General features: G+C 43.3%; 1 long non-coding RNA gene across 1 annotated transcript in view; it reads right to left on the bottom strand.

The window, feature by feature from the left end:
• Positions 1-13,829, bottom strand: part of LOC143933766 (uncharacterized) — a 97,577-nt gene extending 83,748 nt beyond the window's left edge. The window contains exon 1 of the long non-coding RNA XR_013263148.1: positions 13,760-13,829. This is a non-coding gene — a long non-coding RNA (uncharacterized LOC143933766). The remainder of the gene's footprint in view (positions 1-13,759) is intronic.
• Between the last annotated feature and the right edge of the window lie 11,300 nt (positions 13,830-25,129).

Genomic DNA, 25,129 nt, shown 5'->3' with positions numbered 1-25,129 from the left:
TCAATCAAGAACATGTGGTCATCCGACAGGACCTGGAAAGTTTATTCAAACACCTAAAACACTGCTTAGAAAAACAATTGAGAGTATGGTGGGATGTGGCCATACTAGAGATGTACATAACTGAGAAAATAACACCCAGAAGATTACGCTGGGATGTTTCTCCTAATGATGCAGTTAATGATAAACAGTTGATGGATGATTGGTACAGGTTCTTTAATCAATGTGAGACCGAATTGTTACAAAAAATAGTAGTGAGACGACAACACAAATTAAGGAACATAGAAACGGAGATCACACAACTTAGAGAGCAATTAACACCATTTAAAGAAACAGAGGAATACTTAAACAAGGAAAGGGAACTACAAGAAACCATAAAGAAGTATGACAAAGAAGTGCAACAGAAGAAACAGAAAAAGTTTAAAAGGGACGTACTGGACTACAAAAACCAGCAGGTTTACAAATGGCAGACAGACAATAACTACAGTGATGTGGAAAATGAAACTTCACTGATGGAAGAATCAGGAGAAAATGATATACAAGAAGAAGAACAACATTGGGTAAGGGACATACAGACACAAAGTAACACGGTTGTACAGAACACCCCTGCTACCCCAGCACATAGGAGAACAGAAGGCAGAACCCCTAGGGAACAAACTCAGAACAGATATTGGGACAACCGCACTCCCTATACGCCAAATATCCCCAGACATCCCAATAGGTATTCACCCCTGAGGGAATACCCCCAATACACCCCTTATAGGAATAGGGGATACAATAGAGATTTTTTTCACAGGGGGCAGGAGCGCAGACCACCCAGAATACCGGACACTTATCACAACCCATGGAGAGAAGGAGGACCTTTTCGATACCCGGGAAGAAACCAGCAAAGAAGCCATTACAGAAATGGAGGTTGGAACCCGAGATGGACCAGACAAGACAACCCAAGGAGAAACCATGGAGAACACGAACGCCCTTGGCAACAGAGAAGGGCGGAACCACACAGGCCATCAGACTGGCAAACAGAAAACGTACAAGGGGGAAGAGAGGAGGCCTCCAGAAAAAGAAGAAGAGAACAATAGGAGATGGCATTTACAATCTCAGCCAAGTCGTGTTCACAGAAGAGGAACTCAGAGTTTTAAACATGGGGTTGAAATTTGCACCTGATAAAGGTCTGGATAAATTTGAAACTTACATAGATCTCCAAAAATTTGTGAGGAAACTTAATATCACCAAGTTCTTTGGTCCAACAAAGCCAAATACTAGGGACAAAGACAACGGTCCATACAAACATTCCCAATTAAGGAACAACTCCACATTCAACCCTAAGGTAACGCAGGATGAGAATATAAAAGTTTTCAGAAAGATGGTGGAGAACGATTTGAAGAACTTGGAAGTAAAAAGAACTAAAGGAAAAAACATATGGAACACCATTAAGCGGATAGAAAAACAGAAAGGCATAGTAATCAGACCAGCGGACAAAGGGGGGGGCCTGGTAATTTTAAACAAACAGGACTACGAGAGGGAAATGGAGAATTTACTTAACATCCCTAACACCTATAAGAAACTGAAGAAAAATCCCAAAGCCGAATACGAAAGGAAACTTAAAAAATTTGTAGAAAAAGGAAAAACCCTCGGCATTTTAAACAAAAAGGAATCCAGATATCTAATACAGAAGGCACCTAAAACTCCAATTATATACCACGTCCCTAAAATACACAAGAATCAAAACAACCCACCTGGGCGACCAATTGTGAGTGGGATCGATTCCTTGTTCTCCAGATTAGGGGCCTATATTGATGGCTTCCTGCAACCGTTGGTAATCAAAGGAAAGTCTTATTTACGTGACAGCAAACAACTGATTGGAGAACTGAAAAATCTGACAATTCAAGAGAAAGACCTATTGGTTACGATTGATGTGGAATCGTTATACACCAATATAAGACAGGATGATGGGCTCAGTAGCGTCGAGTGGGCATTGCAACAGATGTCTGACCTAAAACAAGAGCAAATACAATATCTAACGGAAGGTCTTAAAATGGCAATGCACCACAATTATTTTTGGTATAAGGGAACATACTACAATCAGATCAAAGGCGTAGCCATGGGGGCCAAATATGCCCCCAGTGTAGCGAATTTATTTCTCAATAGATGGGAGGAAGAGCAAATATATGGTGTACATAGGGAGAACCTCAAAATGTACCGACGGTATATAGATGATATCGTGATAATATGGGGTGGCACAGCAGAACAACTACAAGAATTTTTCAACGAGATCAACCATAATATTTACAACATAAAATTTACTGGTAATTACAACAGCAATAGTGTAAATTACTTAGATCTACAAATATACAAGGAAGGAAACAAACTGGGCACACGCACTTTCTTCAAACCCACCGACCGTAACGGTTACATTCCCACAAATAGTTGTCATCATGCTAAATGGTTGGGGAACATACCGAAAGGCCAACTGATGCGACTTTACAGAAACTGCAGCAGAAGCACTGACTACGAACAACAAGCGGAAATAATAATAGAAAGGTTCAAAAATAAGGGATATGATGAAAGGGGCCTGCGCAAACTCAAAAACGAAATAAAACAAATGGAACGGAACAAATTATTGGAAGATAAAAAACAAGATAGAATTAACAACTCATCAGTTGCTTTCCTCACGGGATACAATAGGCAACATAAAGAGGTGGAATCCATCATCAAGAAACATTGGCCTATCTTGAAAGCAGATCACACACTCAAAGATATCCTCCCAAAAAAACCGCGATTCATTTACAGAAGGGCACCTACATTGAGGAACAAACTTGTTAAAAACACCATTGATCCCCCGAAACAAATTAAAGTAGGGGGTAATCTGAAAGGTTTTTTCAGGTGCGGTAAATGCCTCCCGTGTAGAAATAGTAAAAAAACTGAAAAGAAAAGAACCACTTTTCAGTCAGCTTCAAATAAAAAAGAATATAGAATAAATGAGCTCATTACATGCAAAAGCACTTATGTCACCTACATTATAGAGTGCCCCTGCTCTAGACAATATGTAGGACGCACCACGAGAGAACTCCAAACTAGAATTGGTGAACATATTAGGAATATCAAAAAAGGGTACCCCAATCACAGTGTCTCCAGACATTTTAGGGATTACCATAATCGTGACCCAGGACAGATGACATTTTATGGTATTGACAAAGTAAAGGCCCACTGGAGAGGTGAGGACAAAACCATCAAAATATCCAGAAATGAAACCAAATGGATATACAATTTAGACACCCTCCAACCCCAGGGAATGAATGTAGAGCTGGATTTGAATTGTTTTTTAACGAACTTTTAAAACTCCCCCAGTCTAAACTCATAACTATACATTATCGGCTCAGGGCAGGACTAATATAGACCAAATAAACCAATAAATCACAATATAACATTCGAACCATAACCTAGAAGGTTTTCCTTTCCCATCTCCCCCCCCCTACCAATAATTGTTTGACATTACAGAAAAAAGTCTGCCCCCTACTGGAGAATATGTCTAGCAACATGTAAGGCCATGCACAAGGCCTTGAAACGAGGTATACATCTAAACACTGAGTTCCCCATTCAACTTCACTATTAGTTTCCTTTCATTGCACTTCTTCTATCTAGTTTGCCCTATTAACAAATGTTTTAAAATAAGGCCTTTTAAAAATGAGCAGATATCAATATCTCCCCACAATATATTTATTTCAGCTTATTGGTAAAAGAGAAAAAAAGTTTTTTCTAATTTGTGTGAGCTTAGTAGCACACATACACATTTTTTCACTTTTAGTTTTTTTTCCTCTCCTCCTGTCCTCTTTACCGGGGAATATGTCCATTTATTAATATAGTGGACATATAGTTTTTTGTATTCTTGTTTTTAACCATTCAGACTGAAAATAAACACATATAAAAATCCTGTAGTCAGGAAGCCCAGCAGGTAACACATGCAATATGCAGCTGGTCAGGGTATTACTATTAAATATATTAAATATATTAAATTTTATATTAAATTTTATATACTTGGTCCTTATATATTTTAATAATTTCTCCTTTCTTTTCTGTATGTTTTACATATATTTTTTACATACACTGTATTAATTTTATATTAATTTTACTAATTGTTTTTATGTACAGTGGTTAACCTCTTTTTATGAGTATATTGAAAGATACCAATTGTATTCATGCATAATTGCTGATATTCCCTTTATAAGTATACTGGAATAGTTATGTAGGTTGCGGTGCTACATTATTATATCTCACCATGCCCGGAGTCCGCAATTACAAACATGTAGGCAAAAGTTTAATTGTGACCGTTACACAATAGAAGACGGCATACCCTGGATTGACAATAAGCAAAGAGTCTTCCCACGTTTATACTGTCACAAGAGACCATACAATATAGACGCACAGCGGCTCGGATAGGGCATTCCCACAATTAAAATGGCGCTAATACATCGCGCAAGCGCAGAAGAGCACTGCACCCTACATAAACGTGAAGGTGCACCAATATGGCCGCTCCAGATGACGTCGCTCTGACGAAACGCGTAGGGCGTGGCCTAGAACGTGCACCTTACACTGCTATTCAAGCAGTAACGCCGGCGGAACATATTTCACAGCGATCTATCTTTTTTGGAATTTGTGAGTAAAACTGATTTTAATAAACATTGTACGTTTACACAACAATATTGCACCATGGCTGTACTTCTGTTTCCCTTCATGTACAAACGCTAAACGGACCATTCACGGAAGGAAGAGTGTAAAATATCCCCACAGCACAGCGGTGGCAGAGCCTTGAGAGAGCTGCACAGTGGCTCATACTGTGACTGCTTGGCTAACCCATTGGGGGTTTAATGTCTGGTGAGCGCATATATACATTTCTTCTCTAACACAGAGTGGCGCACCGGAGAGGAATTTAACCCTTGTTTTCACCAGTCACCTTGCTTCACCTTCCTATCTGATAAAAGTCTTATGCGTTTTTTCAGCAACTAGATGATGCGACTTTGAATAAATATTTTCAGTTGGACATTATAATATATTTTGGATTGGACATTATATGATCTTTTTGATGTTTTCACTTGGTAGTTTCACAATGCCTTTTTGATTATCACTTTTTAGAGTATAAGTATTGGCTCATTTATGTGAGCAAAAGCACTTTTTACCAAAGCACTTACATTTTTAGTTGTGATAGATTAGTTGTATTTTTCATCATATTATTTACCACACTTGTGCATAGTTATTATTATTTTTTACCACACTTGTGCATAGTTGTTATGTAAGATAACGGATACACATTCCCATTCACATATATTTTTAATATCACATATACAGTGTATTGGTGAAATTCCCACATTGGGCTTCATTTTATGTAATTTGCAGAATATTAGCATTTTTAGTACACCATTTAGGTTTTAGCGCCAAAGCTTAATTTATTTTTCAGATTTCTAATCTATTCCCATCTTGAGGGATAGGTTTCAAGCACAGGCAGCTTTAACCCTTCACAGTTCACTTTATTGTAGTCATTTTAACATTTAAACTTATTTAAACTTGTCTAGCAAACAGGTAAATTTGTCCATAGCGCAATCTTATCTTTTCTTTTTGCAATCCGCAATGTGTGGCAGACTACGTGGCAAGTGGCAATCCGCAATGTGTGGCAGGCTACGTGGCAAGTGGCAATCCGCAATGTGTGGCAGACTACGTGGCAAGTGGCAATCCGCAATGTGTGGCAGACTACGTGGCAATCCACAATGTGTGGCAGACTACGTGGCAAGTGGCAATCCGCAATGTGTGGCAGGCTACGTGGCAAGTGACAATCCGCAATGTGTGGCAGGTGACGTGGCAAGTGGCAATCCGCAATGTGTGGCAGGCTACGTGGCAAGTGGCAATCCGCAATGTGTGGCAGGCAACGTGGCAAGTGACAATCCGCAATGTGTGGCAGGTGACGTGGCAATCCGCAATGTGTGGCAGGCAACGTGGCAAGTGACAATCCGCAATGTGTGGCAGGTGACGTGGCAAGTGACAATCCCCAATGTGTGTCAGGTGACGTGGCAAGTGGCAATCCGCAATGTGTGTCAGGCAACATGGCAAGTGACAATCCGCAATGTGTGGCAGGTGACGTGGCAAGTGGCAATCCGCAATGTGTGGCAGGCTACATGGCAAGTGGCAATCCGCAATGTGTGGCAGGCAACGTGGCAAGTGACAATCCGCAATGTGTGGCAGGTGACGTGGCAAGTGGCAATCCGCAATGTGTGGCAGGCTACGTGGCAAGTGGCAATCCGCAATGTGTGGCAGACTACGTGGCAATCCACAATGTGTGGCAGACTACGTGGCAAGTGGCAATCCGCAATGTGTGGCAGGCTACGTGGCAAGTGACAATCCGCAATGTGTGGCAGGTGACGTGGCAAGTGGCAATCCGCAATGTGTGGCAGGCTACGTGGCAAGTGGCAATCCGCAATGTGTGGCAGGCAACGTGGCAAGTGACAATCCGCAATGTGTGGCAGGTGACGTGGCAATCCGCAATGTGTGGCAGGCAACGTGGCAAGTGACAATCCGCAATGTGTGGCAGGTGACGTGGCAAGTGACAATCCCCAATGTGTGTCAGGTGACGTGGCAAGTGGCAATCCGCAATGTGTGTCAGGCAACATGGCAAGTAACAATCCGCAATGTGTGGCAGGTGACGTGGCAAGTGGCAATCCGCAATGTGTGGCAGGCTACATGGCAAGTGGCAATCCGCAATGTGTGGCAGGCAACGTGGCAAGTGACAATCCGCAATGTGTGGCAGGTGACGTGGCAAGTGGCAATCCGCAATGTGTGGCAGGCTACGTGGCAAGTGGCAATCCGCAATGTGTGGCAGGCAACGTGGCAAGTGACAATCCGCAATGTGTGGCAGGTGACGTGGCAATCCGCAATGTGTGGCAGGCAACGTGGCAAGTGACAATCCGCAATGTATGGCAGGTGACGTGGCAAGTGACAATCCCCAATGTGTGGCAGGTGACGTGGCAAGTGGCAATCCGCAATGTGTGGCAGGCAACATGGCAAGTGACAATCCGCAATGTGTGGCAGGTGACGTGGCAAGTGGCAATCCGCAATGTGTGGCAGGCTACGTGGCAATCCGCATCTGGTAGGAGGCGACGTGGCAAGTGACAATCCGCAATGTGTGGCAGGTGACGTGGCAAGTGACAATCCGCAATGTGTGGCAGGTGACATGGCAAGTAACAATCCGCATTTGGTGACAAGTGACGTGGCAAGTGACAATCCACATTTGGTGGCAGGCGACATGGCAAGTGACATCCTCAGGGCTCCCACTGATTCTGCATTATGGTGAGTTGAACCATTTAATTTTATATTACAATGTATTAATAGAAATAATACGCTTCAATCATCCTGACACCATAACAACCATGGTGCCGTAATGATTGAAGCGCAAATACCAGCCATTTCCCATATAAATTGCCCCCAAAAAAACATTTTATAGCAGTGCCCCTCCCGAGATTAGACTCTGGATCCGCCCCTGGCATGGAGTGACCCTCTAACTGCCGTGACAGGTGGGACGCAAATCTGGAGAACTCACCACCGATGTGCCCGTGATTCATAGGCAATGCCAACTTTATGGATATTATATAGATATATTATACATATTTGCTAAACAAGCTGATTTATAATTTCACCTTCGAAATACAATCTGAAACTATCTATGTTTTTATAAAATAAAATTATCCATTTTCTTGTAGTCATGGCAACACTAATTGTTTTGTAGAAAGGATTTCCCCGAAACTTCACACTCTCTACTCTGTGAATGCGTCTGTGAACGTCTCGCTCCCTGTTGTCATAGAAAACGGCATCCCCTGCAGCCTTCATCTATCCTTAGCTTTGCACCACTGAAGATTTAATCACTGGTTAGCAACTTCTACCTAGGCCAGATATTGAAAAGAACCTTCAACTTAATATTGATATTGAAAAGAATCTTCCACCTAGTACTGATGTTGAATAGAACATTCCACCCAGCAATGATGTTGGCTAAAACCTTTCATCTAGTACGATGTTGAATATAACCTTCCACCTAGTACTGATGTTCAATAGGACCTTCCACCTAGTACTGATGTTCAATAGGACCTTCCACCTAGTACTGATGTTCAATAGGACCTTCCACCTAGTACTGATGTTCAATAGGACCTTCCACCTAGTACTGATGTTCAATAGGACCTTCCACCTAGTATTGATATTGAATAGGACCTTCTACCTAGTACTGATATTGAATAGAATCTTCAGCCTAGAACTGATATTGACTAGAACCTTCCACCTGGTACCGATGTTGAATAGAACCTTCCACCCAGCAATGATGTTGGCTAAAACCTTTCATCTAGTACGATGTTGAATAGGACCTTCCACCTAGTACTGATGTTCAATATGATCTTTCACCTAGTATTGATATTGAATAGGACCTTCTACCTAGTACTGATATTGAATAGAATCTTCAACCTAGAACTGATATTGACTAGAACCTTCCACCTAGTACCGATGTTGAATAGAACCTTCCACCCAGCAATGATGTTGGCTAAAACCTTTCATCTAGTACGATGTTGCATAGAACCTTCCCCCTAGTACTGATGTTCAATAGGACCTTCCACCAAGTACTGATATTAAATAGGACCGTTCACCTAGTATTGATATTGAATAGGACCTTCTACCTAGTACTGATATTGAATAGAATCTTCCACCTAGTACCGATGTTGAATAGAACCTTCCATACAGCAATGATGTTGGCTAAAACCTTTCATCTAGTATGATGTTGAATAGAACCTTCCACCTAGTACTGATGTTCAATAGGACCTTCCACCAAGTACTGATGTTAAATAGGACCATTCACCTAGTATTGATATTGAATAGGACCTTCTACCTAGTACTGATGTTGAATAGAATGTTCTACCTAGTACTGATACTGAACAGACACCAACAACAAGCTACTAATCCTCCCACTGACACCAACAATAGAGCACTATTTCTTCTACTGATAACAGAGGGTCACTATCCCTTCCACTGACACAAATGATGGGGCACTAATCCTCCCACTGACACCAACAAGGCACTAATCCCACCACTGACATCAACAATGGAGTACTATTCCTTCTACTGATATCAACAAAGGGGCACTATTCCTCCCACTGACGCCAACAACAGGGCACTATCCTTCCCACTGACACCAACAACAGGGCACTATTCCTTTCACTGACACCAATGATGGGGCATTAATCCTCCCACTGACACCAACAGCAAGGTACTAATCCTCCCACTGACACCAACAATGGGGCACTATTCCTTCCACTGAAACCAATGACTGGGCCCCATTCCTCTTACTGATACCAAAGATGGTGCACTGTCTACGTCACTGATGTCAGGACACTTTCCTACTGGACACAGTCTGCCCCTCCCCCCTCTAATGTCTGAGGGACAGTAAACTAGCCCTTTGTTTAAAAAGTTTGGAGACCCCTGCTCTATCCTATAACAACTCAAATAGGATGTCTGCAAGCTCTGATCATCTCTTGTAGTGTGCTCATAGGTTCTAACTACTTGCATGCCTGCCAGCTTTCTGAGCCATTACATGCACTGAATACTAAGTTTGGCCTTTTTGTGGTGTCAGCATTTGTTTTCATATATATATAAAGCAGGTTGACCACCACTGACCACGATGTGGAGTATTGTTTTTTGATAGCTCATGCTAATTGGTATTATAGCATATATTATATTACCATAATATTATCATTGTATTATGTCAGCGGTTCCCATAATATGTACTATATAAACAGTCCTCAACAGTCTCCTATAAGCTGAGGTCAAACTTATCAATAGTCGTTTGTAACCTGCATGGCAGTCAAAACATCATTCCCATGAATGAATGTTGTATGAACAAACATGTTTGTGCCTATTAAGCATAGAGAGGAAGTGCTCAGCCCTGTGCTTCACCTGGGGCAAGACAGTTGGTCGGCCAGGAGAATTCATCCCAGCCAATTGATTTATCCTCCATGAAGGCTCGGTCAATGAGACCATACCGTTACCTGACCCAGGGCCGGGACAAGGGGTGGGCAAGAGGGACACTGTCCTGGAAGCAGTGGTTTATTTCAGGGATGAGGGTGTTCTGACCCTAACCCTAAGGGAACGCTGGGGAGTGGGGATTGGAGTTTGGCACCTTTGCTCTGGGCATTGGATGACCTTGTCCCAGCACTGACCTATCCCATTCTGACTATGAGCAGCTGTATTGGGCAAACATTCTGGTATGTCTGTAGACACGTTAACAGTCTGTGGTATGCTCGTAGAAAACAGTCTCTTGGAACATGACATGTCTTTGAGCAGTCTCTTGGAACTCAGCACATTGGGAGGGGTGGACATTCACTTTTATTTCCTCAAATGCATCCCAGATACCCAATGCCAACCAGTAGAGTTTATTAGAGCACGAACTGAGAATTCATGGCATATTCTAACCCTGAAGAGTTTGCAACTTGAAGTCTGAAGGTGAGGAAATTGGGTTGATTTGAGGTCTAAAGGTGCAGAAATTGGGCTTAGTTTGAGGTCTTCAGGTGCAGGAATTGGGGCTTGTCTGAGGTCTTCAGGTGCAGGAATTGGGGCTTGTCTGAGGTCCTTAAGGTGCAGGAATTCGGGAGATATGAGGCTTGAAGGTACCGGGGTTGAGGATTAGGGAGGTGGACCTTCACCTTTATTTCCTCCAATGGGTCCCAAATGGAACCCCATGCCAACACTGAGTAGAGTTTATTAGAGCACAAACTGAGAATTTATGGCACATTCTAGCCCTGAAGAGTTTGCAATCTAGTACTGACTTTAGAAATTTAACGGATCAGAAACACAAAGTCAATTCTGTTCATTAGAATACTGCTTACATTGAACCCACATGTTTGTGAAATAATATTTGCAAAAGGTGCAAACAAACATAAGCTAGCTCCTTTTTAAAATATAAACGACAAACCAATTTATTTATTAAGGGTCCTAAGAGAAGTCATTCCTTATCCCACACCAACCAATCAGAATTTACCTACAAAGAGGACTTGTTACACATGAAGCTACATGTATCCCATGCCATGGGTTATGTCATTTACCAGACAGCAGTGACTAGTTAACAATAAAATTATGATAGTGTAACCTAATGACTGTCTGCATGAAGTTCATGGAATTTGAGAATCTACAGCCCAAGCCTATTCGTTTTGAGCTGAAAAGAATAGGGAGTTGTTAGAAGATATAACTGGTGTTCCGGAGTAGTCACTGGATAGAAAGTCCAACGAAATCTCCCCAAAGGGAGAGGTTCTAACCCAAGGAGGTCAAGCAGCTTCAATTTGAGTGGCAACCAGAAGATTGTCATGTGGCATGCGTGCAAGCTCGGACTGGAGAATCCTCTGGTGGGCCCCTGCTCCCTACAAATACAGTGCCCCTGACATTGCCCATAACTGACTGCTTACTAGGTGGTCAATTCCAAGGCCTGGCCTGTCCCTCTCCGCCCTTGGCCAACCCACCTCCATGGAGTTTCAGAGAAGCCTGTCTGATGTCTTGTCAGTGCAGGTCCACCTGTGGTTGCGGGTGTTCCTATGTAAGGAAGCACACCTGCCTACCCTTTTGCTGGTGGAACACCAGCTGCTGAATTAGAGCTCATCTGACATCTGAAGGTGCATGAATTGAGGCTGATCTGAGATGTGAAGTTGCAGAAATTGGGGTGATCTGTGGTGTGTAGGTACAGGAACTCGGGTGATCTGAGATCTGAAGGTGCAGGAATCGGATTGAGGTGAAAAAAGTGCAGGTGCAGGAACTGGGGTGATCTCAGATTAGGAGGTGCTGGAATTGGGGTTAATCTGAGGTCTGAAGGTGCAGGATTTGGAGGGTGATCTGAGATCTGAAGGTGCAGGATTTTGGGTAATCTTAAGGTCTAAAGGTGTAGGAATAGGGGTGATCTGAGGTCTAAAGGTGCAGGAATTGGGGCTGATATGATGTCTGAAAGTACAATAATTAGGGATAATCTGAGGTGTGAAGGTGCGGGAACTGGGGCTGATCTGAGGTGTGAAGGTCCAGGCATAAGGGCTGATCTGAGGTGTGAAGGTCCAGGCATAGGGGCTGATCTGGGGTGTGAAGGTGCAGGGATAGGGGCTGATCTGGGGTGTGAACGTGCAGGGATATGGGGTGATCTGAAGTCTAAAGGTGCAGGTTTTAGGATGATCTGAGATCTGAAGGTGCAGGAATTTGGGTAATCTAAGGTCTGACGCTGCAGGAATAGGGGTGATCTGAGGTCTAAATGTGCAGGAATTGGGGGTGATCTGACATTTGAAAGTGCGGGAGTTGGGGCTGATCTGATGTCTGAGAAAAACAATAATTGGGGATAATCTGAGGTGTGAAGGTACAGGAACTGGGGCTGATCTGAGGTGTGAATGTGCAGGAATTGGGGTGATCTGAGATGTGAAGGTGCAGGAATATAGGTTGGCCTGAAGGGGAGAAATTTGGAGATGTAAAGGTGAAGGAATTGGGGTGATCCGAGGTGTGAAAGTGAGGAAAATTATGGTTCATTTGAGGTGTGAAGGTGCAGGAATTGGAGTTTATTTGAGGTCTGAAGGTGCAAGAATTGGGATGATCTGAGGTCTGAAGGTACTTAATTTGGGGTTGATTTAAGGTCTAAAGATGCAGGAATTGGGGCTGATCTGAGGTGTGAAGGTGCAGGAATTGAGGTTATCAGAGGTCTTCAGGTGCAGGAACTGGGGTGATCTGCGGTGTGAAGGTGCAGGAATGGAGATGGTTATCCATTTTCGTAAATTAACACTTAAAGCGGAGGTCCGCCCACAACTGCAAAAATTAAAAGCCAGCAACTGCACATACTGCAGCTGCTGACTTTTAATAATCGGACACTTACCTGTCCTGGAGTCCAGCGATGTTTCCATCAGCTGTCGGGTGCATGCTGCCTCCATTGCGAGTAAGGGAACCTGGCAGTGAAGCCTTACAGCTTCACGCTGGGAATCCTACTGTGTATGCGTGAGGCTCCGCTGGCCCGGAGGCCGGGGAAGGAGGAGAGAGGAGGAGGAAGCCCGGGTGGTGACGTCAATACCCGCAGCTGAGGCTCCCAGAACTGGGAACAGGATATCTGTGAAAGACAGGTATATTGTCCCCCCGAAAAGGTGCCAAATGTAGCACCGGAGGAGTACAACGAAGTTCCACTTTTGGGCGGAACTCCGCTTTATTGTGAAAAAAGTTTTCTGGAAAAATTGTAACCCTTTCCACTCTATACAAAACGCACTGGTTTCACATTGCTCCAGCAGACAACAGTGAACTAAAAGGGTGAAGGGGACCTGTCATGAAGTTGCCACTGTTGACTTTTCAGGTGAAAGGCGAAAGTTGCAGCACTGCCATACAGATCCCGGGGACTCTCCCCACTGAGTCACTGTCCTGGATCAAGCATACGGCTGAAAGATCTAAGCTTGTCTTGTCTCAGGTCACTGACTTGGTAGTGAGAAGGATGACCCCGAAGCATACATTTTAGTAATGGCACCACCTTATATTCATGTTGATATTCCCCTTAAAAAAAATAATAATATGAAACATTAAGCAAAGTCACCATCTGTCCCAAGATCTTGGGCTACATTGGACAACTTCTTCGTCCTACTTGGTCTACAGATCAACGCCTTAAAGTGGAAATCCAAGGAACTCCTGCCCTCTAGTGGTGAGATTTCTAACTACAACCTAAAAGTAATAAGTTGCTTGCGTTTACCTGCTTTTTTTCAGGAACTCGATTCTAAATGGCAGTTGCTTGGTCACGTGACTAATTTCTTCGGCCAGCTGAAAATAAAACAGAAAAGGGGTGTCACGTTTAGATTTTTACCATAACAGTAAAACTTAGAAGCAAATGGCAAAATATAAAAGTAAGCATTGATTTTACTTCAAAAATTAGTTGTTTAACTGTGCAAACGGTGTTCTGCTTTAAGCCAAACCTGGCCGAGACCCCTACATATAACATAGCATGGCTATGGGGTCTGTAATCGGCGCCCCCGATCAGATTAAAGAGGAAAGACCCTTTTCTTATGTCTGCTAGAAGCCAGTTTCAGGCATGTTGTTCTCTACTATTGCTTTCTGTTGCAACTGTCATTTCTGCTCTACCACTTTCCTGAAATACGAAGGATTATTTCATAAGGTACATAAGCAGCACTGATGACGCCCAAAGTGCACTAAGCCGTGACAATCTGATTTCAGTTTATAGCGGTCAGATCAGAGATTGCTCGCTATGGTTTTCTGCCTTTTTGACATCCCCATTACTCTTTTTAGCCTGATAGATCTAAACCCAATGGCTAAAATGTCACAAACGTTGTAACATATTAATGTCATTGCAAAAGTTACATTCAACTTTTTTTTATATATCTGCGGCTTTCATTAAAATAATCCCCAGGAAATCAACCCCCCCCCCCCCCCCCCAAGAGGGTCCTTGTTCAGTCACTTCCTGTTATGAGGTGACAACCCCCTCCCAACTGAGTTCAGCGTTGTCACCCAGTCACATGCAGAGGCATGGTCCACTGTTGTCATTAAAAGGAAACCAATCTAGGACAATGGTATACAACTGATGCTGGAGTGAGGGCATGTTGACAGGAAGTGGCTGAAAGAGGCCAGAAGAGATCAGTAATAATAAGAATAATAAACTTTATTTTATATAGCGCCTTTAAAGGTGGCTTTGTCAAAGTGTTTTACAAGGAAAACAGTAGCATTGGGATGCAAAGAAGAAGGGGAAAAAAAGACGAAAACAGTATTTTATAAAATATAAATGGCAGTTGATACTGTTTTGATATACATATATCCAACACACATAGTTACATAGTTGGGTTAAAAAAAGACAGAAGTCCACCTAGTTCAACCAATAAAAAAAAAATCATACAACCCCATATACCCAATCCTATACCCACAGTTGATCCAGAGGAAGGTGAAAAACCACAGAAAACCACGATCCAATTTGGTACAGCAGGGGAAAATATTCCTTCCTGATCCCCCGAGAGGCAATCGGATTTTCCCTGGAACAACTTTACCTATAAATGTCAGTACCCAGTTATATTATGTACATTTAGGAAAGAATCCAGACCATTTTTAAAACAATCTACTGAGCTGGCCAGAACCACCTCTGGAGGGAGTCTACTCCACATTTCCACAGCTCTTACTGTGAAGAAACCTTTCCGTATTTGGAGATAAAAGCTCTTTTCTTTTAGATGTAAAGAGCGCCCCCTTGTCCTCTGTGATGACCTTAAAGTAAATGAGTAAACACCAAGTTCACTATATGGACCACTTATATATTTGTACATGTTGATCATATCCCCCCTTAATCTCCTCTTCTCAAGAGAGAATAAATTCAGTTCCTCTAATCTTTCCTCATAGCTGAGCTCCTCCATGCCTCTTATCAGTTTGGTTGCTCTTCTCTGCACTTTCTCCAGTTCCCCGATATCCTTTTTGAGAACTGGAGCCCAAAACTGAACTGCATATCCTCCACATTCCCTTTCTTTACCTGCAGCCCACTGTCATATCCTTTCTTGTTCTCAAACCCTTTGCACACCTATTCTGCAAATATCGCCTGCTCTCAGATCCTCTGGACTCTAAATATTGCCCCATATCATAGCTTTCACTCTCCTCTCCTGTACATATTACCCCCCCGTCATACCCTCCACACTCCTCTCCTGTACATATTACCCCCCGTCATAACCTCCACACTCCTCTCCTATACAAAATGCCCACCATCATACCCACCTCACACCTCTCCTGCACATATTGCCCCAAAACATACCTTCAGCTCTTCTCTTCTGTACATAATGTCCATCATCATACACTCCTCTCCAGTACACAATGGCCACCATCATACCCTCTACAATCCTTTCCAGTACATAAGGCCACCATCATACCCGCTACACTCCTCTCCAGTACATAATAGCCACCATCATACCCTCTACAATCCTTTCCAGAACATAATGGCCACCATCATACCCTCTACACTCCTCTCCAGTACATAATGTCCAACATCATACCCTCTACACTCCTCTCCAGTACATAATGGCCACCATCATACCCTCTACACTCATCTCCAGTACATAATAGCCACCATCATACCCTCTACACTCCTCTTCAGTACATAATAGCCACCATCATACCCTCTACAATCCTTTCCAGTACATAATGGCCACCATCATACCCTCTACACTCCTCTCCAGTACATAATGGCCACCATCATACCCTCTACACTCCTCTCCAGAACATAATGGCCACCATCATACTCTGCACACTCCCTTTCTGTACAAAATGCCCACTATCATACCCTCCACACTCCTTTTCTGTACAAAATGTCCACCATCATACCCTTCACACTCTTCTTTACATAATGCCGCCATCATACCCTCCACACTCTTCTCCTGTACATAACGCCCCAAATTATGCCTTCAGCTCTCTTCTTCTTTATATAATGCCTATCATCATACCCTCCACACTCCTCTTCTGTGCATAATGCCCACCATAATACCCTCCACACTCCTCTTCTGTGCATAATGCCCACTATAATACCCTCCACACTCCTCTTTTGTAGCCCATGCTAAAATGTAAAAAAAAAAAAAAAAACGGCGTGGGATCCCCCCAAAATCCATTCCAGACCCTTATCCGAGCATGTAGCCTGGCAAGTCAGAAATGGGGCGGGGATTAGCGAGCCATACCAGGCTACATGCCCTCAACATGGGGGGGGGGGGGGGTGCTTATAATAAAGGAAGTTGCCTCAGTCTGAATCAGTACATAGAGGTAGGGGCGGGAACCATCATCCTTAATTGACAATGATATAAAAGAGGGTTGTCAGGAGCTACTCCAATTACTGCCCCATGACAAAAATAGTGGGAATGGACTATCTCGGTACCCAGGGATAAGACAAATGAATATAAAAATTTAGTTTTATTATACAAAAACAATTATTACAAATGGATACAAATAGTGGTTTAAGAACATAATTGCATACAGGAGCAAAAAAAGTACCCAATTTTTTGGGTGCCTCACATACATCTGGGTCTTGATCGGTAAGCCAGACTCACCTATATTAAATTTACTCCAAGTATTTTGTATTCATTGTATAAGAATGTATACTCTTTTTTTTTCCCTTCTTCTTGAATTTTTATATCTTATGATAAAATCAATACAGGATTGTATTTCTCTTTAGATGTATTAGGCCAATTCCTCCCGCGGAAGCAAATTTATTTGCGAAACATGTAGAGGAACTCAAATTGGACCTACATCTTCAGAAGCTCAACTACATTATGGGGTCCTTACTTTGTAAAGTCTGTACTTTTTTACTCCTCTATGCAATTATTTTCTTAAACCACTATTTGTATCTATGTGTAATAATTGTTTTTGTATAATAAAACTCGATTTTTACATTCAATTGTCTTATCCCTGGGTACTGAGATAGTCCATTCCCAGTATTTTCGTCATGGGGCAATAATTGGAGTAGCACCTGACAACCTTCTTTTATATCATGAGGGGTGCTTGATGGGGACAAGGGCCTCTTGCCGACAACCCTAGGCTGTGGTTGTGGGGGTCTGTGGGCAGGGGAATTACAATGCACTGTGCAGCGCTCAGTGCATTGTGGGGCGCTCGGTGGGTGAACTTACCGCCGAGCGCCCTGCAAATTTGGGTGTTCACCAGACGGGCGAACAGACGATGTTTGGGATGAACTTTTAGTTTCGCTTGAACTGTTTATCCAACTCTATTGTCCTATAGATTGATTCAGCTGCCTCCCTGCCAGAGGTCCCATACTGTGAGTCTCGCTGAATCAGAAATAATCTCATTAATCTTTTGCTGTATCTCTGCAATAAAAAACCCCAAAGAGACAATTATCTTCCTATTATATCTATAGCATGGAGGTGGGGGTGATGCTGAGGGTCTCGGGTACAGGGATCTCGTTGGCGGAAGCCTTGACGGATTTTAACCACTTCAATACCTTAGGTCGTCATATGACTTCCTTGAGTTTGTGAGGGGATATCTGAATGATGCCTGTAGCTGCAGGCATCATTCAGTTATCATTCTTTCTGGCCGGCGATTCTGTGCACGATAAGAATGATCATAGTGGCAGTTCCACCGCTTGATCATACTTATAGACGTCCCCCTCCTCCCGCCACCATCCGGTGCTTCTCCAGGCTTTCCCGTGCCATTGGGGGCTCGAGGGAAAGAATCGGCCGGCGCCGGATGACGACGATAGAGATTTCAAGATGGTCACCAGTCATCTCTATGACCGTCGGAGGATGACGGTCATGACGTGTTATGACGTCACGCTCGGATTCCAGGAAGTAAACAAAGCCACGACCGCAGCTGTCAGCATGAGATCTGTGAATTTTTTTTCACAATCTCATGCTTTCCAGCCTGGAGGAGAGATGTGGGGTCTTATTGACCCCGCATTTCTTCATAAAGAGGATCTGTCACAATAGATTCCTATTACAAGGGATATCTACATTCCTTGTAACAGAAATAAAAGTGATCGGAAAAAAAAAGTAAACAAAAGTGTAAAAATTTAAAAAAAGTAAAAAATAAAAAAAATTTAAAACCCCATCCCCAGTAGTTAGCGTTCAGAAGTGAACGCATATGTAAGTCCCGCCCACATATATAAACACCGTTCAAACCACACATGTGAGGTATCGCCACGTGCGTTAGAGCGTGTGCAACAGTTCTAGCACTAGACCTCCTCTGTAACTCTAAACATATAACCTGTAAAAATTTTCAAAGCATCGCCTATGGAGGTTTTTAAGCACCGAAGTTTGCGCCATTCTACGAGTGTGTGCAATTTTAAAACGTGACATGTTGGGTATCTGTTTACTCGGCGTAACACTATCTTCCACATTATACAAAAAAATTGGGCTAACTTTACTGTTTTGTTATTTTTAAATTCATGAAACCGTTTTTTTTGCAGAAAAAAGGCGCTTGAAAAATTCTTGCGCAAATACCGTGCAAGATAAAAAAGTTGCAATGACCGCCATTTTATTCCTTAGGGTGTCTGCTAAAAAAACATACAATGTTTGGGAGTTCTGAGTAATTTTCTAGCAAAAAAATTAGGATTTTTACATGTAGGAGAGAAGTGCCAAAATAGGCCCGGTATGGAAGTGGTTAAGATACCTGTAGTGCCTCGTTTCCACTGAGTGGTTCGGTTCTGGTTAGTTCGGTATGGTGCGCTATTTTGAGTGTTTCCATTATGAAAGCGGCCCATACAACCAAACCATACTGCACCCTTCATGGTCCTGCTTCAGATGTGGGGCCATAGAAAATGGTACGGTACGTTTAGGGCGGAGCTGCTGGCATCACACAATACATTCCACTGATTGGCGGACAGAAAAAATGTCAATAGTCACGTCAAAGGCATTTTTTCTACACCCCGCATGGCCTCTGGTGGTCCAACTTGCAGTGGAAATGCTCACCTGAATGGGCCGGACCATTCTAACCCTTCTAAACTGTACCGATCCAAACCGTTCTGCTCAGTGGAAATGAGGCATTGGTGTGATTGATGGGTCACTCAACCAACATCAGTCAATAAATGAAATGTCAGTTTTGGTTGGCATTGCCCTTTAATAAAAGGTATTCTTGACCATAATTGCGTTGTCTGTTAGTACTCCCTCTGGTGGTCCAGGTCAGGAAGTACGCCTGCTGCCCTCCGCCAGCAGAAAGCATGTTTATGTGCCACCTGGGCCGTTCCTCTGCCGGTTTCCAAGGCAACAAGCATCGGCCCGAAACGTGCTGTTTAATTGCTCGAATGTTGGATGTGGAATGTCAGATTAGGCGGCACTTATCACTCTGACATGCAGCATCAAAGCTTCTCTTTTTTTTCCCCTACAAACGCAGCGTGATGATTAACTGGAATCAGAAAATATATTCCTAAATGTAATCCATATCGCTGCTCTTCACCTGGAGCCCAATCCGTCTGTACTACAGAGTACATTAATATGAGCGCCGCTCGCCGTATTGCTTCTTCGCGGTGCTACCGGCAATATAGACGGAAAATAAAATTATAATAATGGAGGCCTACAGATGTTTGTCAAAACTAGATTTCGGTAAAAAAAAAAAAAAAATTGAGTGCGGTTGGTATTAGCATACAGAAATGTGATCTGAATTATTAAATCCCCACTCAATGTAAAAGATGAAAGTGTGATAGGAACTGATCTACACATCGGGGTATTCAGAATCACACTGCCTTGTGACATGGCCAATCGCCCCTCCTGAAAAATGAGGGTACAGTGCTTTGAAAAAGTATTCACACCCCTTGAAATTTTCCACATTTTGGCACATTACAACCAAAAACATAAAAGTATTTTATTGGGATTTTATGTAATAGACCAACACAAAGTGGCACATAATTGTGAAGCGGAAGGAAAATGATAAATGACCAATGACCACCACTGTAAGGAGCATTCTTCTAAAAGACCACCAATGTAAGGGGCATTCCTCCCACTGATCACCAATGTAAGGAGCATTCTTCTAACTGAACACCAATGTAAGGAGCATTCCTCCCACTGATCACCAATGTAAGGGGCATTCTTCCCACTGATCACCAATGTAAGGAGCATTCTTCCCACTGATCACCAATGTAAGGAGCATTCTTCCTACCGATCACCAATGTAAGGGGCATTCCTCCCACTGATCACCAATGTAAGGGGCATTCCTCCCACTGATCACCAATGTAAGGGACATTCTTCCCACCGATCACCAACGTAGGGAGCATTCTTCTCAATGACCACCAATGTAAGGGACATTCTTCCCACCGATCACCAATGTAAGGGGCATTCCTCCCACTGATCACCAATGTAAGGGACATTCCTCCCACTGATCACCAATGTAAGGGGCATTCCTCCCACTGATCACCAATGTAAGGGACATTCTTCCCACTGATCACCAATGTAAGGGGCATTCCTCCTACTGACCACCAATGTAAGGAGCATTCTTCCCACTGATCACCAATGTAAGGGGCATTCTTCCCATTGACCACCAATGTAAGAGGCATTCTTCCCACTGACCACCAATGTAAGGGGCATTCTTCCTACTGATCACCAATGTAAGGGGCATTCCTCCCACTGATCACCAATGTAAGGGGCATTCTTCCTACTGATCACCAATGTAAGGGGCATTCTTCCTACTGATCACCAATGTAAGGGGCATTCTTTCCACTGATCACCAATGTAAGGAGCATTCTACCCATTGACCACCAATGTAAGGGGAATTCTTCTCATTGTCCCTCAGTGAACTTGTTTTATCAGGGGTTCCTTAAGACCTAAAACATTTATTTCAATGGGTCTTCTGGGGTAAAAAAAAAGTTCAGAAAGGCTGCTATAGACATAGAAAAGGGCACCAAACTAAAAAGGTGAACTAATCCAAGATTCTTTCAGTTATATAGTTAGTAAGATTGAATAAAGACACCAGTCCATCCAGTTCAACTTGAGTGAGTGTCTACAATTGTCCCTATCCCTGTACATTGTACACTCACATCAGTCCCTACCTCCAAGGAGCCACAATCCAAGGTCCCCATTCATATACTAGGGTACATTTTTGAACAGAAGCCAATTAACCTACCAGCATGTCTTTGGAGTGTGGGAGGAAACCGGAGCACCCGGAGGAAACCCACGCAGGTACAGGGAGAACATGCAAACTCCAGGCAGGTAGTGTCGTGGTTGGGAACCAGCGACCCTTCTTACTGCTAGGTGAGAGTGCTAACCACTACACCACTGTGCTGCCTGATGTTGTTGTTTATTCATTCAAAACAACCAACGTGTTTCAAAGCCAAATATAGCCTCCCTTTTTGTCAGGTATACAAAATACATATAAAACATCATAATATAGTTAAAGATACACACTTATCTCCAAACATAGATATCAAAACAAAAAACAAAAAAAACATCAATTGATAACACAACATGTGCACAATGACATAACATGGAATGGTAAGAATTAAATAATGAAGTGCGCATATTTTATTAAATATAACATTACATAAAACAACTATACATAGAAAACAATAATATCCACAACAGCGCTTTAAAGCTATATTCATATTCTATGGCAAAAAGGCTACACAATGAATCAATGGAAGTATAATACTCCATAGGAGTAAATATCAGAATAGAACTATGTAGCAGCTATGTATAAAATATTAACATCCTCGCTATGATAGCTGCACATATAACAAATAAAACAATTACAGTTGCATCAACCTTCAAGCGTGCCTACATATGAGCATACCTTCCATAATGCAATAAAGACATGGAGGTAACAATAACTAAATGGATAAATGGATCTGTGCTCAATAATGAATGAATATACTGTATACAATATTATTTTATAGCATTTCATTGCCGTTGTGTATATTATTGTTTTGTTCATATAATTGTTTTTATATATTTTTATATATGCTTTTACTTGCGGTTCATTATTTTAATTCTTATACGTGCCATTTCATTTTTTTTTTTATGTAATTTTTGCATGGTGTGTTAAGTAATGACACGCTTTGTTTTTACATAACATTTGAATTGATATTGAACCCCTTGCTGCCACCTCCTGCCAGTCCTTTAAAGCGGAACTAAATGGTAATTTATTTATTTTCTTTGTATTAATAAATGTTGAAGTCCCAGTGCCTCTTTACCGGTAGCTCATGTCTCTATCACTCTGCTTTCTCCTTCTATTAGCCTGCCCCTTGTTAGCCCATTAAGTGTACAAAACACCTGACTGACTCCTTTTTCTGCTTCTCCCTCTCCCAGTTTGAGCTCTGCAGGATTGCAAATTCAGGTACTTATACTGTTTTCATTTACAAAAATACATGCAATGATGTTGCTCCATACAGAGCCCATTTGTGCCTTCTATATGTGCCTGGAGTTCAGTTTTAAGAAGGGTCGATTATAAGCAGAGGCATAACTAGAACATTCAGGGCTTCCCTGAAGGTTCTAGCAACAAACCATGAAGGGCCCCCCTGAAGGTTCTAGAAACAAACCATAAAGGGCCCCCCTGAAGGTTCTAGAAACAAACCATGAAGGGCCCCCCTGAAGGTTCTAGAAACAAACCATGAAGGTTCCCCCTGAACGTTCTAGCAACAAACCATGAAGGTTCCCCCTGAACGTTCTAGCAACAAACTATGAAGGGCCCCCCTGAAGGCTCTAGCAACAAACCATGAAGGGCCCCCCTGAAGGTTCTAGCAACAAACTATGAAGGGCCCCCCTGAAGCTTCTAGCAACAAACTATGAAGGGCCCCCCTGAAGGTTCTAGCAACAAACCATGAAGGGCCCCCCTGAAGGCTCTAGCAACAAACCATGAAGGGCCCCCATGAAGGCTCTAGCAACAAACCATGAAGGGCCCCCATGAAGGCTCTAGCAACAAACCATGAAGGGCCCCCTGAAGGCTCTAGCAACAAACCATGAAGGGCCCCATGAAGGTTCTAGCAACAAACTATGAAGGGGCCCCCTGAAGCTTCTAGCAACAAACCATTAAAGTGGTTGTAAACCCTTACAAACCACTTTGACCTACAGGTAAGCCTAGATTAAGGCTTACCTGTAGGTCCAAGCAATATCTCCTAAACCTATATGGTTTAGGAGATATTTGCCTGAAAACGGGCACCGCTGTCTACGGCGCGCAGGCGCACTGAACGCGGCAGTTCCAAAAATGGAGCTGCCGCATTTGTCAACTCCCGTGCGCATGCGCGGGAGTGACGCCATCGCGGCTTCGCCGAATGACAGCGGCGGAGCTGCGAGACGCCACCAGCAAGATGGATGCGGCGGACTACAGGGGACAGCGCGACTTCGCTGGCTCCTGTGTCAGGTAAGTGACACATAATGGGCTACTATGCGATGCATAGTAGTCCATTATGCTTTTCCTTTGCAGGGAAAAAAAGAGGAAGTAAACTCATCAGGGTTTACTTCCTCTTTAAGGGCCCCCTTTCCCCCACTTCAATCTAAGCCCTGGGTTTCCAATTCAGGGAGGGCATCCATGGATATGCTCCCAGAGCCCTGCCTCCCATGGGCCCCCTGGGGAGCGGATCCATCACACTCTGACTGCTGTGTCCTTCAGGTACAGCTGATCACAGTTCATGGTAAAGGGCCAATTTCAGCGGCCTTTCACCATGTGATCAGCTGATCACACGTAACAGATTTGCAGGTTATTGGCAGTCCTTTCTTCTCATGCTGCGTCTGTATGAGGAAAGGCGAGCTAATAACCAGCAAGACTGTTAGTACATTGTTTACACTGATAATCCGGGCACTGATCAACAGTGCAGCCCCAGCAATGCCCATCAGTGCAGTCTATCAGTACTGCCTATCAGTGCCCATCAATACTGCATATTAGTGCCCATCAGTGCCACCTATCAGTGCTCATCAATGCTGCCTATCAGTGCCACCTATCGGTGCTCATCAATGCCGCCTAGCAGTGCCCATTAGTGCGGCCAATCAGTGCCACCAACCAGTGCCCAGCAGTTCCTCCTATCAGTGCCCATCAGTTCTCATCAATGCCGCCTATCAGTACCCTTCAGTGCTGCCTATTAGTGCCCATTAGTGCCACATATTAGTGCTGCCCATCAGTGCCGCCAATCAGTGCTGCCTATTAGTGCCTATCAGTGCCACTTATTAGTGCTGCCCATCAGTGCTGCCAATAAGTGCTGCTTAATAGTGCCTCCTCAGCAGGACTCTGAGCTGACAGCATCTCTCTCATACAGCCCAGAGCCTGCACTGACAGTTCCCCCTCCCTCACATGGATGGGAGAGGAGAGAGACGATCTGCTCCTTCTCCTCCCGCCCCTCTCCTCCTGTGTGTGCACTGTGGGAAGTGTGAAGCCCAGCAGCTAAATTATTAAATTCAGCTGCTTAGCTTCACACTTCCCATGGTGCACACAAGAGAGGGAGCAAGAGGAGAAGGAACAGATCGTCTCTTTCCTCGTCCATCCATGTGGGGAGGATGGAAGGGAAACTGTCAGGCTATTGGCTGTATGAGACTCTCTTAGCTCAGAGCCCGGTCGTAAGTAAAACCTTTGCGACCCCGGTAGTTCCGTCACTGATCATAAGGCATTTCTGAAACCAACTATTGAGCCAGATAGTGAGTGGAGACAAAAAAATAATCAATACAGTATC

Source organism: Lithobates pipiens, unplaced genomic scaffold (genome assembly GCF_037356315.1).
Source record: "Lithobates pipiens isolate NorthernLeopardFrog02 unplaced genomic scaffold, aLitPip1_a1.2 Scaffold_27, whole genome shotgun sequence".
Taxonomy (NCBI): domain Eukaryota; kingdom Metazoa; phylum Chordata; class Amphibia; order Anura; family Ranidae; genus Lithobates; species Lithobates pipiens.
Note: the sequence above shows the minus strand (reverse complement) of the source record. Positions and strands in the feature narration are given on the sequence as shown.